Source organism: Dipodomys merriami, unplaced genomic scaffold (assembly GCF_024711535.1).
Source record: "Dipodomys merriami isolate MVZ:Mamm:240054 unplaced genomic scaffold, mDipMer1.0.p SCAF_84, whole genome shotgun sequence".
Taxonomy (NCBI): domain Eukaryota; kingdom Metazoa; phylum Chordata; class Mammalia; order Rodentia; family Heteromyidae; genus Dipodomys; species Dipodomys merriami.
In genome coordinates, this window is record NW_027206446.1 from 3,215,745 (window position 1) to 3,230,194 (window position 14,450).

General features: G+C 43.3%; 1 protein-coding gene across 2 annotated transcripts in view; it reads right to left on the bottom strand.

The window, feature by feature from the left end:
* The window catches only part of Sox5 (SRY-box transcription factor 5), an 857,426-nt gene that overhangs the window by 800,430 nt on the left and 42,546 nt on the right, over nucleotides 1–14,450 (bottom strand). The gene's annotated exons all lie outside the window — the stretch shown is intronic.

The following is a 14,450-nucleotide window of genomic DNA, read 5'->3' on the forward strand; positions in this document are numbered from 1 at the left end:
GTGATACTTTGACCTCATTACCCTGGAACTAAAAGCTTCACTGAACCACTGAACACAACTGCTTTTCACCAAAGGAAATACACTGTGTTCTATCATTCCGTTTTTGTTTAGTTTTCAGCGCTGGTGTTGGCACTCGGACTTGAACTCAGGGCCTGGGGGCTGAGTTGAGCCACATCTACACTTTTGACTTTTTTGGCGGCCTGCATGGAAGATGAGCATCTCATGGGCTTTTCTACCCAGGCTGGCCTCGAACCACGATCCTCACCTCTTAGCCTCCTGAGTAGCTAGGATTCAAAGTGTGAGGCACTGGTGCCGGGCTACACATCATTGAAAAGTGATCACAATCTCAGCCCAAGAAAAGTTCCTAGGCCCTAAAAAGAAAGAGATGGAGAAATGATGAAGAAGTAATCATTTCACAGACTTCAGGAAAGTTACCTTGGAAAGTCGACGCCTGGCTCGCATCAAGTATTAATAGAAGCAGCGTCTTGAGGTTATAATAAACACTCAAAGCCATCTTCGCGTTGGTAAGTGATGCTAAACAATGTTACCATACCTGCGTCGCTCCTCGGGGCCCACAAGTGTACTTGTGTGTTTTGTCCTTGATACTTCTGATCAGAATTGGCCTTTTCTGAAGGAATAGGCTGTCAAGGAGCTGAGATCTATTGCTCTACACCAAGTCTCAGGTGTTCGACTTGAAGAGGTGAAACTTTATGTGTGCATTGGAAAGTTTTTAAGACAGAATGCACTTGTGTAAGAAAATTCCAGCCTCTGTATACACACACACACATATATGATGCTATATATTACATATATATGATACACACACACACACACACACACACACACAGCATTAAGAAGCCAGGAAGCAATTCTGCTCCATATCCACGGATTTGATGAAATAAGTTCTTGTTTGTTTTGTTTTTCGTGCCAATACTAAAGGCTTGAACTCAGGGCCCGGGCACGGTCCCTGAGCTTTTTCCTCTCAAGGTTGGTATGTTATGACCTGAGTTACAGTCCCATTTCGGGCTTTTTGCTGGTTCGTTGGAGATAAGAGTCTCGCAGACTCTCCCTAACCAGGCTGGCTTTGAACCAGGATCCTCAGATCTCAGCCTTCTGAGTGGCTAGCATGACAGGTGTGAGCTAGCAGCACCCTGCATGGTGAAAGAGTTTTCAAGTTTTCATGTCTAAAGATCACACCATTTCCAGAGTAATTTCCTGTTAACCAACAGAACCATGAGGGAGAAAAGTCCACACAAGATGGAGATTTCTAATTCCCAGTGATGTCTTTGGTATTTGCTTGGGAGTAGAATTGGGATTAGCAGGCCCTGTCCATCTGATCCATGCCCCCCAGTCCTTTTTGCTTTGGGTTTTTTTTTTTTCAATACCCCAGGCTGACCTGGACCACGATCCTCTTATTTCTACCTTCGGCATAGCTGGGATGGAAGGTATATACCACCATGCTCAGCTTTGTATTGGTTGAGATGAGGATCTCCACTTTTTTTTTTGGAAGGGAGGCCGGATTAGCCTTGAACCGAAATCCTCCTCTACCTTGCCTCCCGAGTCGTGAAGATGGTGGATCTGAGCATCATGCCCGCCTGATTCCGGTAATCGCTAGGTACTGTCCATCACTCTAGATTTTTTCTTTTTTAAGGAAAACTATACGGCATCCAAATGAAGTGCGTTCCCTCGCCGAGCCCCATGATCATAAGTTCAGCTGAAGAAGAACTTCGCAACTTTCTGTCCTCACAAGCAGAGCTGAAACGTTTCGCTCTACATTCCTTCCCTGTGAGCCAGGGTCAGGCGAGGATTCCAGAATCTTAATAATTACAACTTCTGCTCTTTTCTTTTTCAAACTGACTCCTACACACGGGGGGAAAAAAATATATCTCTTGCTGACCAAAAAGTGTACTACTTACACTAATGACTTCACGTTTACTCAACTGTTGGGGGAGGAAAAGCTAAATACATTCCAAATCCCCGGGGATGCAGGTCAACTCTGTCCCTTCTTGGCTCCAATGAATATATTAAAAAAAGAGGACTAATTAGAGAAAGTGTCACTCCGTTCAAAGGACTTTTTAATATATCTTATAATTTTAAACATAAAGTGAAAGCATTTCCCCCTGGCTTTGTCTTTATCATGTCCAAATGACCGAGTTTGACTGTTACGTTTAATGAAGGGCGAGCTTCAGGTATTCAGATTTTCTGGCTACCAACACCCAAGCGATGTTATTTCCAGGTAGCTTATGCAATGTTGCTGGGAGGGGCGGAAAAGAAAGAAAACAACCATTAAAAAAAAAAAAAAGAAAAGGCTTTGGGGCTTTTTCTGTTTGGCTGGTGAAAGTGTGCAGAATTATTTAAGAGTTGGAAAGAGAACCATAAGCCACACCCTCAAACAAAAAAGAGAGAGAGAGAGTCCAGCCTGAATTCCACCATGGCTCTTATTTTCCCATCCAAATTTCAGTCATATTCATGATCAGAAGGAAAAAAAAAAAAAAAGAGACTCATCCTAAAGAGACTTCCAAAGGAGATTTCCAAAACAATCATTGGATTCAAGTCCATAGGCTAAATTTAGTGTGTGTGTGTGTGTGTGTGTGTGTGAGAGAGAGAGAGAGAGAGAGAGAGAGAGAGAGAGAGAGAGAGAGAGAGAGAGAGAGAGAGAGAGAGAGAGAGAGAGAGAGAGAGAGAGAGAGAAGAGAGAGAGAGTGTGTGTGTGTGGTGGGGTTGAACTCAGGGTCTGGCGCTGTCCCTGAGCTCTTTCATTCAAGGCTGTTGCTCTACCACTTTGAGCCACAGGGACACTTCTGGTTTTCTGGTGGTTTATGGGAGATCAGAGTCTCACAGACTTTCCTGTCCAGGCTGGCTTTGAACCGTGGTCCTCAGATCTCAGCCTCCTGAGTAGCTGTGATGGCAGGCGGGAGCCACCAGCACCTAGCTAAAATGATAGTTTGGCACTCAACTCATTATGATATATATGTTAAGTTCTAGTGGTTTCTTCCCAAAGAATGAGAGCTCCTCTCTTCAAGACCGACACAGGGAACAGTATGTCTCGAGCCATCCCGGCCTGTGCCTCTGAGGAAGTTGCTAGAAAATTATGACACTTGGAAGACAGTCCATCAGGAAGACACTGGGGACAGTGTCAGTGGCTCACACCTGTCATCCTAGCGACTCAAGAGGCCGAGGACTGAGGATTCCAGTTGGAATCCAACCTAAATAGCTAAATCCATGAGACTCTTACCTTCACTTTGCCTACAGAAAGTTAGACATGGAGGTGGTAGTGTGGCAGCCTTGAGCAAAAGAACCAAGATGAAAAGCCGTGCCCTGAGTTCAAGCCCCAGCCCTGACCCAAATCCCAAAAAGCAGAATAAAATCATAATTCTTTTTCCTTCCACAAAATAGGAATTCTAAATTCCTATAATATGAATGAAACCCCACTGCTTTATGTATCCGGCAATTCAAACAATACTGATTTGCAGAAATTCATAAATAACATTAAATAGCCTATAAAGCCTACCTCCTCCTCCCCCGCAAAAAAGATTTGTAATCTATCATTAAAAATAAAATAAAAGCCAGGTGCCAATCAACGGCTCATACCTGTCTTTCCAGCTAGTTAGGAAGCTGAGGTCTGCGGACCTCAGTCCAAAGTCAGCCTGGATTAAATAAAAGTCCAGGGAACCCTTATGTCCAATTAAGCAGCAAAAAACCAGAAGTAGAATTGTGATTCAAGTGGTAGAGCTCCAACCTTGGGGGGGGAGGGGGAGAGAGAGCATAAAACCCTAAAGTCAAGCCCTCGTCCCAGCACGTGAAAAATTAAAAAAGAAGAATGCAAATGACTTGAATAAATTAAACGGATCTCAGAGAATTGGGTCATTGCACACGGTTGCCTAAATCTTGAGCACAAGATTGAAATCGGCACAGTTGGGGGCGACTCAGAATCTAACCCATGACCCCCCCAGACCCCTCGGCTCTCCAGGACAGGCCCGGAGAACCAGAGATCTTCCTCTTCTTCTGCAACTCTCAGGAAGGCCCTTGACCCAGGACACACCCCCACCATTTATCATCTCTGTTTTCCTCTGTTTATGTCTGCTCAACTCCTTGCTCCTGAACCAGCGGGCAATGCCATGAGACCAAGATCATTACTCTTTCTATGCACGATTGCCTTCGGAGCACCCAGAACGCAGCCAGAAATGTGGGTACTGAAGAAATATCAGGGTGTGTGTGTGAGTGTGTGTGTGTAACAGTTGCTATGGAGATTACTCAAGAGAAATGTCTTGTGTCTCACGGGCCAGGAGAGTTTCACAAAGGCCTTCACATAAGAATTAGGTGCCGGTGGCTTCCGCCTGTCATCCCAGCTACTCAGGAGGCTGAGATCTGAGGATCACAGTTCGAAGCCAGCCCAGGCAGGAAAGCCTGTGAGACTCTGATCTCCCATGAATCACAGGAAAAGCTGGAAGTGGAGCTGTGGCTCAAGTGACAAGAGAATCAGCCTTGAATGAAAGGAACTCAGGAACAGGACAGCAGGACAGCCTTCCCCTCCCCCTCCCCACCACCCCCCCCAGCCCCGAGTTCAAGCCTCAGCACTGCCACAAGTGAATGAAAAAAAAAAATAAAATGATATGGGCCTAGAAAGAAATGTGGTTGATGAGAAAGCAGAGAGGTAGAGACTATTTCAGAGCAAGAGTGACGTGGGCAAAGCTTCGCATTATAGAGGTTAAAGGCCGATTTCTCTTCCTTTCCTTTCCTCTCGTTTCATTTCTGCTTATTTTACTCGTGTGGGTACTGAGGTAGTGAACTTAGAGCCAGAGCACTGTCCCTTCCTGTGTGGGATTCCCCCCCCCCTCACAACTAGGACTCTACCACTTGAGTCACAGCTCCACATCCAGAGTTTGCTGCTTCATTAAAGATATGATCTCCTGGAAGCTGGATAAAGTGGCTTCTTCCCATAATCCCAGCTACTTAGCAGGTAGATGTCTGAGAAACACTGTTCGAAACCAGCCCGCCAGGAAAGACCTTGAGACTTTTATCTCCCACGAACCACCACAAAGCTGGAAAGGGGGGGCTGTGTCTCCAGTGGCTAGGTACTAGCCTTGAGGGGGAAAAAAAAGAAAGAAAAAAGAAAAAATCTCAGGGAGAGCACCCAGAAACAGAATTTAAAACAAAAAACCTCAGGGATATTCCTCCCTTGACTTGGCCTTGAACCATGATCCTCAGATCTCGGCCTCCTGAAAATATCTTGGGGTTACAGGCATCTGGTACTGGCTTTGGGGCTAAAAGGCAATTTAATGAAGAATACTAAAGAGCTTAAATCCTTCTCTCTGACAAAATACATGAATACACACACACACACACACACACACACATGCATACATACATACATACATGCATACACATACGTGCATACATACGTGCATACATACACACATGTGCGTGCATACATACGTGCATACGTATGTGTATGCACATGCATCCATGCACACATATGTGCATGCATACACATGTGCATGTGTGCATGCATACATACGTGCATGTGTGTATACATATGTGCATGCACATGCATACATATGTGCATACATACATACATACACCCATACATGCATGCATGCATACATACATACAACTAAAATTAAAAAAAATAAAATCCGCCCTTTTTTCCCCCCAGTTGAAAATTCCCAGGAGAGAGCGGGAAGAGGACAATGATGAACTTGGTGCATGGCGCTGACTACTGGAACAGAAAGTTCCAGTAAAACAGAAAGCATGAACAAGAGAGTATAAAGTTGAACCGCGTGATGAAATAAACGGATTGCTCTAATATCTGTTCAAAAGACCTTGGCAGGAAAAAACCAAAACAACTTTTTGATTCTATCATTCCACCCCGTGGTGACTCATCTCCTTAGAAATGCCTGCCTGGCATTTTCTCTCCTTGGGCCTTCAACTCTGGGAGAAAACCAGGCGGATTAGTAGCCTGATGACAGGACAGAAGTCAGAACTCAGAATGTTAAATCCAGCTCGATCACTCACTTGCTGCCTGCCACTGAGATTTATGTCACTTTCGTAGTTAGAAGGGAGGGTAAAGAAAATCTTTCGGCGATGAGTGTTTTATGCGCGGGAGCTAATCAGTGATTAAGATGTCACATAAATGTCTCACAGAATCACATCTATCAAATACGTGTTTCCATGGAAATGAGCAGAAACTTATTTTTTTTCCTGTATGTGACTTCACAGGTGCTCTACCACTTGGAGCCACAGCTCCACTTCTGGTTTTCTGGTGGTTCATTGGAGATCAGAGTCTCACAGGCTTTCCTGTCCAGGCTGGCTTTGAACCACCATCTTCACATCTCATCCTCCTGAGTAGCTAGGATGACAGGCATGAGCCACCAGCACCCGGCTGAATAGAAACTTGTACTGGAGCCTGTTCCCACACATTCTGGAATCATCCAGAATGATTTATTGCTCAATCAAGCCGCACAAAGAGAAACACTTACAGCAAGTACAAATGTGAACCTTTCAAACAGTGGCTCTGTCCTTAAAATTCGCCAGTTAACCAAAAAATGAAGACAGAGAGTTTCTCTTCAAAAGACACGATCGTGTAAACAGAATGAAGTTTAAAATAACACTCGGGTAAACTGTTTGAACTGAAGAGAAACACACATGCGCACACATGCGCGCGCGCACACACACACACACACACACACTCCCCAGTCCAACAGAATTTCATCAGAAGCAAAAGAAAACAAATCCCCAAATCCTGACAGCAATATCAAAGGCAAATTCCTCCCTACTTCCTCTCCTCATAGCGATTCTATTGAACTTGACTTTGACCTTCCCTAACTTTTCCACCCTTGAAGAACACGGTCTTGCCAGACTCTGTTTCTCCGCCCCTTGTCACATGTTCCTTCTCCCTATTGTAAGGATTTTCTCAGCTATTCCTAAGTGAAAAAAGACAATACGGTCTTCAGTGTCTCCCAAGCAAACAGAAACCAGTATTTATTTATTTTTTACCCACTTACCATTTAAGAATCTTACCCTGGCTGGATAGAAGGATAATCAGAAAACCAAACACAGGCGAAGAAACCAAAGACTGAAATGCTGCTATTTCCAAAAGAGGAAAGAACTAGTCCTATAATTGGTCCATAAGCCAAGGCCTGCTTCCTTCCCCATTGTGGGGCCCCTAGAATGTTCTGGATAATAAAAAGATGCCTCACGGCCCACGTTCATTCGCCGGGTAGATCTAACTACAGGGTCGGGTTGATCACGTTTCCTTATAAATTAGCCCATCTCTTTGATGCAAACAAGTGAGCCAGAGCCTGGGAGATGATTGCATCCTCATAAACGAAAACAAAACCAGACAAACACCAGACAGAGGTTGCCACCGGAGGCAGGGAAGCGAACTTAATTCATACACAGCACCTCATTAAGAGCAGCTTTAGCGTGAAGGTTGTGATGTTCCTGAGTCGGAATGGTTTTCCACAAAGACATGTACTTTGTTATCAGAGACAACGGGGCAGGAGAGGGGCAGTGTGAAAAGAACGTGGAAGTTCTAGAGAAGGCAACATGTGCTCCAAGCATGAAGGCATAAAAAACTTTTAACAGAAGAATGTGTGTGTGTGTGTGTGTGTGTGTGTGTGTGTGTGTGTGTGTGTGTGTGTGTGTGTGTTACACTGAGGCTTGAACTCAGGCCCTGCAAGTGGTGCTCCACCACTTGAGCCACAGCACCACTTCTGGCTTTTGGGTGGTTCAGGGGAGATAAGAGTCTCACCAACTTTCCTGCCTAGACTGGCTTTAAACTTTGATCCCCTGATCTCATCCTTTTGAATAGCTGGGATTGCAGGATCCCTGGCTTAATATATCTTTCTTTTTATATAACATCCAGAAATCATCGGGGTTTTTTTTTCTTCATTTCTATTTCCTATGGAACAAGGCTTTAGTTTCTCAGCGTCTGCACCAGCTGATCCCAGAGAAGGAACAGAGGAGCTTAGCCTGGGACATCTCTTTAAAGGTCTTGAAGAGACAGGAAAAGGAGGCATGCCAATATATATATATGGGAGTCAAACTTGAAAAGACCCAGTGACCAAAAGTAAGATCTTTCAACAGTGAAATTATCTCAGTGATTACTATGTAATTCACCTTGCTGAGCCAGGCACCAGTGGCTCACCCCTGTCAGCCTCGAGACTCAGGAGGCTGAGATCTGAGCTATACAATAAGCTATACAATAAAAATAAATGTGCATGAATCTACATAGATGAAATTAATGAAGGTTAATTATGAAAAGCAATCATTGAAGTCATCATGTATTGAATTTATTCAATGCACATAATAAATAAAGGAAGAATAGCTCTTCATTGGAGCAGAGTCGCAATTATCAAAAAGAGAAAGAGCAAATCCACCATTATAACACTAAACTATAGCAAATGTTGCACACATCATCTTACTGATGAGCATGAAGATCAAAGGGGACAAAAGTTCAAGAACACGATGTTTGCATGGTCTCGTATTAACAACATCAAAATATTTATTAATTCAGTGGAGAAATGTAAATTTACAGTGGGGAGACACTAACTCTTCTGTGACATTCTGGTCTAAAGTGCATGTCTACAATCTGATCAGAGGAAAAAACCAACACTGAGAGGCATTCTATAAACTAGCGGACTGGGGTTTATCAAACCATCTACCTCCCGAAAGACGGGAAAGCTGAGATCTGAGAATCGTGGGTCAAAACCAGCCCAAGCAGGAAAGTCCATGAGACTCTTATTTCCAATAAACCAGCAAAAAGCCAGAAGTGGAGCTGTGGCTCAAGTGGTAGGGACCTTACCTTGAGGAAAAAACAACTAGAGACAGTATCTAGGCTCTGAGTTCAAGCCCCAGGACCAACACACACACACACACACACACACACACACACACACACACACACACAGAAAAAAAAGGTACTTTCTCATATTAAACAAGAGTAAGAAGACATACAACTAAATTTGATGCAAGAATGCAGATTGATCATAAAATAGCATTAACAGAAAAGCAATTGAAATTAGACTAAAGTTGACTTTTAGTCATAGTGCATTGTGCTAATTTCCTGGTTTGGGTATTGTGGCTACTTGCCATTAAGTAAGAATAAAAGAATAAAACTATTATTTTGGCCATTGTAGTAAACTCAAAGCATGCCAAAATTAAAAATTTTTAGATAGATAGACAGACAGACAGACAGACAGACAGATAGATAGATAGATAATACATACATACATTTATAAGAAGGAAGAGGACATAATTATGAGACATTCTACAAGGAAATTCATAAAAGTCACTATAGAAAAACCAAAACACAGCCACAGGGTAAATGAAATTATCTACACTGAATAATCACATTTCGCGTTTCCCAGTTTAGTAACTTAGTTTCTTCTAATCAAATTACGGAAAAGAAGAGTCGTTATTTTACTTTCTTTAACTCTACTGCCGCTTCCTGTCACACTGTTGATCTAGCTGGCTATCTTTATGATGGTTTTTATTTAGTGCCAGCAGTGGGGCTTGAACTCAGGGCTTGGTGCGCTCATTCGCCTTTTCCTGCTCAGGGTTGGTGCTGTACCACTTGAGCCGTGCCTCTGCTTCCAGCATTTTGGACTCTGAAGCACGATTCTCCTATCTTGATCAGCTAAAATTAACTGGCACCAGCCATCAGGGCCTGACTCGGTCTTTTCCATATAATTAATAATCTGATAAATGTGTGTGGCTATTTTTTTATTGTTTATTTTAATTCTGTGTGGCCATTTTTACAGCTTAATTTTTATACAGAAATATCTCCCTCGCGATTGGCCAGCGCACTAACATGAACATCTGTGTGTTTTTAGAAGAGGGATAGAACAGACTCTGGACCGCACACAGAAACAACCCCAGTGACACACATCCTTGCACGCTGCACAGAGAAGCCCAGAAAAAAACAGAGTCTCCAAAATAAGACCGTCAACGTGTACAGGTGGGCATTTGTGCAAGTTTGGGTCACAGCTCCACATGAGCATAGCTCAAGGAGGATGACACGTAATCGGACATGTTGAATTAAGACTCCTTCGTACAACCATCTAAGCTGGAAAAGATCATCTCCACAACATGGTTTTAGAATCTGCCCTTCCACCTAGGACCAGGAGCCGGTGCCAGTGGCTCCCGCCTGTCATCCCAGCTACTCCAGAGGCTGAGATCTGAGGATCACAGTTCAAATCCAGCCCAGGCAGGAAAGTCCCTGTGAGACTCTCATCTCCAATGAACCACCAGAAAACCGGAAGTGGAGCTGCGGCTTAAAGTGGTAGGACGCTAGCTCAAAGACAGCGCCCAGGCCCTGAGGTCAAGCCCCAGCATGTGTGTGTGTGTGTGTGTGTGTGTGTGTGTGTGTGTGTGTATGGTGTGCATGTATGTACTGTACACTACATGTGTGGATCTATACAAATATAATCATACAGATGCACATATATGCATAGTGTATATATCTGTATATGTATACATTTATATACCACTATATAGGCATATAGGTATACATATCTATATATAGGTATATATTTATATAGATAGATAGATAAATATATTTATATTATATATATATATTATATATAATATATTTATATTATAAATATATAAATATATCTGTATATTTATATATCTATCTATATAAATATATACCTATATATAGGTATATATTCTATTAATATATATAAATATCTAGGTATATATTTATATACCTATACAGATATATACTTATATATATGCTGATATATACGTATACACAGACCATAATCCCTTTCATGACAATTCTAAAATTTCATACCTGAGCCTGTTCTTCGCGCAATTTCTTTACCATATATATATATATTTTTTTTTTTTTTTTGGTCCGGTCGTGGGGCCTGAACTCTGGGCCTGGGCGCTGTCCCTCAGCTCTTCAGCTCAAGGCTAGCACTGTACCACTTGAGCCACAGCACCACTTCCAGCTTTTTGCTTATGTGGTGCTGAGGAATCGAACCCAGGGCCTCATGCATGCAAGGCAAGCACTCTACCACTGAGCCACCTTCCCAGCCCCTTCGCGCAATTTCAACCACACATTCAAGGTAGGAGCCTCAGCCTAAGCTAACCTTCTTGTTCTAAGTCAAAAGGTTTTTCAAATTATTAAGTAGTTGTGCCAAGGGCAGGTTATGAGGACCATGCATCTTGATCCATGTCAGCCCTTCCAACATTCTCCCATGTATCTGTCCCTTCCACCCCTCCCCTCAAGTCACATGGTTTATTACTCAGTGTTCATGGACTTAGCATCCCTCCACCACTAGCCACGCCCCTAACTACCTTCTCACCACCTGGTATTCATTCTGTCCAATGGATGCTTAGCTCTTCAGAGACGGTCCACCGTTGGGCTCCCCTGCTCGCATCCCTCCAGCTAATCTAAACAAGGGGCCACGGGAATATTTCCCTCCTCCTGTCTACTCTCCCTTGCTTTCTTTTCATGTTGTACCTCAGATACGATGAAGTGAAGGTGAAGGAAGGGAGGAAAAAATCAGATTTATTTAAAGTACTTTCAACGCCCTGCACATTGTGGATGGAGAGAAGGAAACTGCAAAGAAGGATGGGAGAAAACCTTTGCCAGAGTTGTAAAACTGAGCTGAAAAGCAAAACCTCACCCTGGGAAAATCTAACCTGCTCCATCACGGCCTGCTTGCTGTTGGTCTTGGTCCCAGTACTGGGATTTGAACTCACAGCCCGGGTGCTGTCCCTCAGCTGTTTCACTCAAGGTTGGCTGGTGTTCTACCACTTGAGCCAGGGCTCTACATCTGTCATTTTTAGTGGTTCATGGAAAGTAAGCATCTCACGGGCTTTCCCGTTCAGGCTAGCCTCAGAATGGGGTCCTCAGGTCTCGGCCTCCTGTGTGGCTGGGATGACACATGAGCCCAGCTTGGTTCTGTTGTTGGAGATTTAGCCACAATGAGGGATGTGAGAATCCATTTCAAGATGGAAATCTTTACACCTTGCAAAACCTTGAGTTGTATCTGGATCAACAAAGAAGCCAGAGAAGCAGAAGGGAAAAGGAAAAGGAACATGGTCAATATAAGAAAACAGATGTCAGGCCGGCCCCGGTGGCTCACACCTGTAATCCTCACTACGCGAATAGAACTTCCTCCCATCTTCTTGCTTCCTTCAGATGGGTAGGGTGGGAGCTTGGACTGCGGTTTCCTCTCATTCTGAACAAAACTTCTGACCTCCTTTGCATTCCTAATGACCCCCAGTAAGGGGATCCAAAGCTAGCAGCGACAGGAAAGTCAGCGAAGACTCCTTCCTCCCGTGAACAACCACAAAGCCCGAAGTCAGGGAGGCTGAAATAGTAGAGTGCTAGCCTGGAAAGAAAAAGCTCAGTGATAGCATTCTAGGCCCTGAGTTCAAGCCCCAGCATTGGCACACACATATGTGCATGTGCACACATACACACACACACAGAGTCATATCTGATAGATATTGAAAATAAGAAAGAAAAAGTCGTTTATTGAGCAATGAAAAAAATAAGGGACCCTTCTTTTGAATATGTCTATATTTAGCCATAAAGTAAACAGACCAAAGCCTGAGGATTTGGAAACACACCAAGGGCACACAGGTGTTCAAAACACAAAAACAAAAACAAAATGATGCAGAGGATCACTGTCCTGGTCTCAACCTAACTTCTTCTGCAACCAGCCAAGTATGTCAAAAAGCAAGTTTCTCAGTTGATAAACACTTGGTCCATAACTCCCAAACCCATATGCATTAAGAGTTTATCATATATACAATAAATATATAACATATAATTATTTGTAATTTATAAATACATAATTTATAGGGGCTGGGAAGGTGGCTCAGTGGTAGAGCGCTTGCCTTGCATGCATGAGGCCCTGGGTTCAATTCTTCAGCACCACATAAGCAGAAAAAGCCGGAAGTGGCGCTGTGGCTCAAGTGGTAGAGCGCTAGCCTTGAGCTGAAGAGCTGAGGGACAGCGCCCAGGCCCAGAGTTCAAGCCCCATGACCAACCAAAAAATAATAATAATAATTTATATATAAACATATTTATATAAATATGTGTATAAAATAAATATTTTATATAAAGCAAACATTTCCATGTAAATGAATATGCTTAAAGTAATGTTTATACATAAATAAGCATATTTATGTATAGATATATATTTATAAATTATATTACTTGCTATATGATACACATATATAAAAAGTGTGTGTGTATTGTGTGTGTGTGTGTGTATTGTGTGTGTGTGTGTGTGTATGTGTGTGCGTGTGCTTGAACCCAGAGCCTAGTTGCTGGCCCTCAGCATTTTTGTTCAAAGCCGGAAGTCTACCATTTGAGCCACAGCTCCACTCCTGGCTTTTTGCTGGTTAACTGGAGATTAAAAAAAAAATCTAACGGGCATTCCTACCCGACGGGGTTTGAATCACTATCCTCAGATCTCAGCCTCCGGTGTGGCTGGGATGACAGCCATCATCCAGCAACAGCTGGCCAGGAGTCCATTTGCTTCTATGAATACCGCGGTTTTAACAGCACACCGTGCTGTGTTCATAGCAAGCGACCCTTGGTCAAACCTTAGGTGCCATTAGATTTTATGTTTGTATACGTCTTAGTTTTCCCTTCGTCTCCATCTCTTTCGTGCAGCTTTATGCAGCACATCTGAGTTGTACAATCACTGCACGTGGTTCTGTGCATACTACAGATATCCATTCATGGGACCTTGTGAATTAGCTTGGTCACAATAACCCCAGTTTTACCAATGTCAGGATTGAGAGACAGTGTCAGGTTGTTCTCTGGGTGACTCAGAGCTGGGCTGGGCTATGACTCGGTGGTAGAGCGCTTGACTCACATGCACGAGGCCCCGAGTTCACGTCCTACCACCGAATTCAAAGCCAAGCTGGAAGTGAACTTGCGGATTTTCACTCTACTTCTGATCTTCTTATCCTCTACTCTTTCTGTATTAGTTTGGGGGGAGTTCTAGAAGTTCTCTTTTTGAGTAACAACAGTACACATCACACATCCTTTGTTCAATTCAATATGAATTTAGAGCACTAACAACCACCCCCGTTATCTTCTTTGAAAGTCCGTTTGCTGGTTGCTAACAACTGTCATCCCAGCTACTCAGGAGGCTGAGATCTGAGGATCATGGTTCAAAGCCAGCCCAGGCAGGAAAGTCCATGAAACTCTTATCTGCAATGAACCACCAGAAAACCAGAAGTGGAGCTGTGGCTCAAGTGGTAGAGCACCAGCCTTGAGCAGAAGAGCTTAGGGACAGAGGCCCAGGCCCTGAGTTCAAGTCCCATGACTGACAAATAAATAAATAAATAAGTACATAAATACATAAATAATTAAAGATCATTAATATCATGGTGGCCAATCCATACACAGTGCCACCATTTACGTGACTAAGACGATGCCACTTAACCTTTGTTTCCCTTATTCTCAA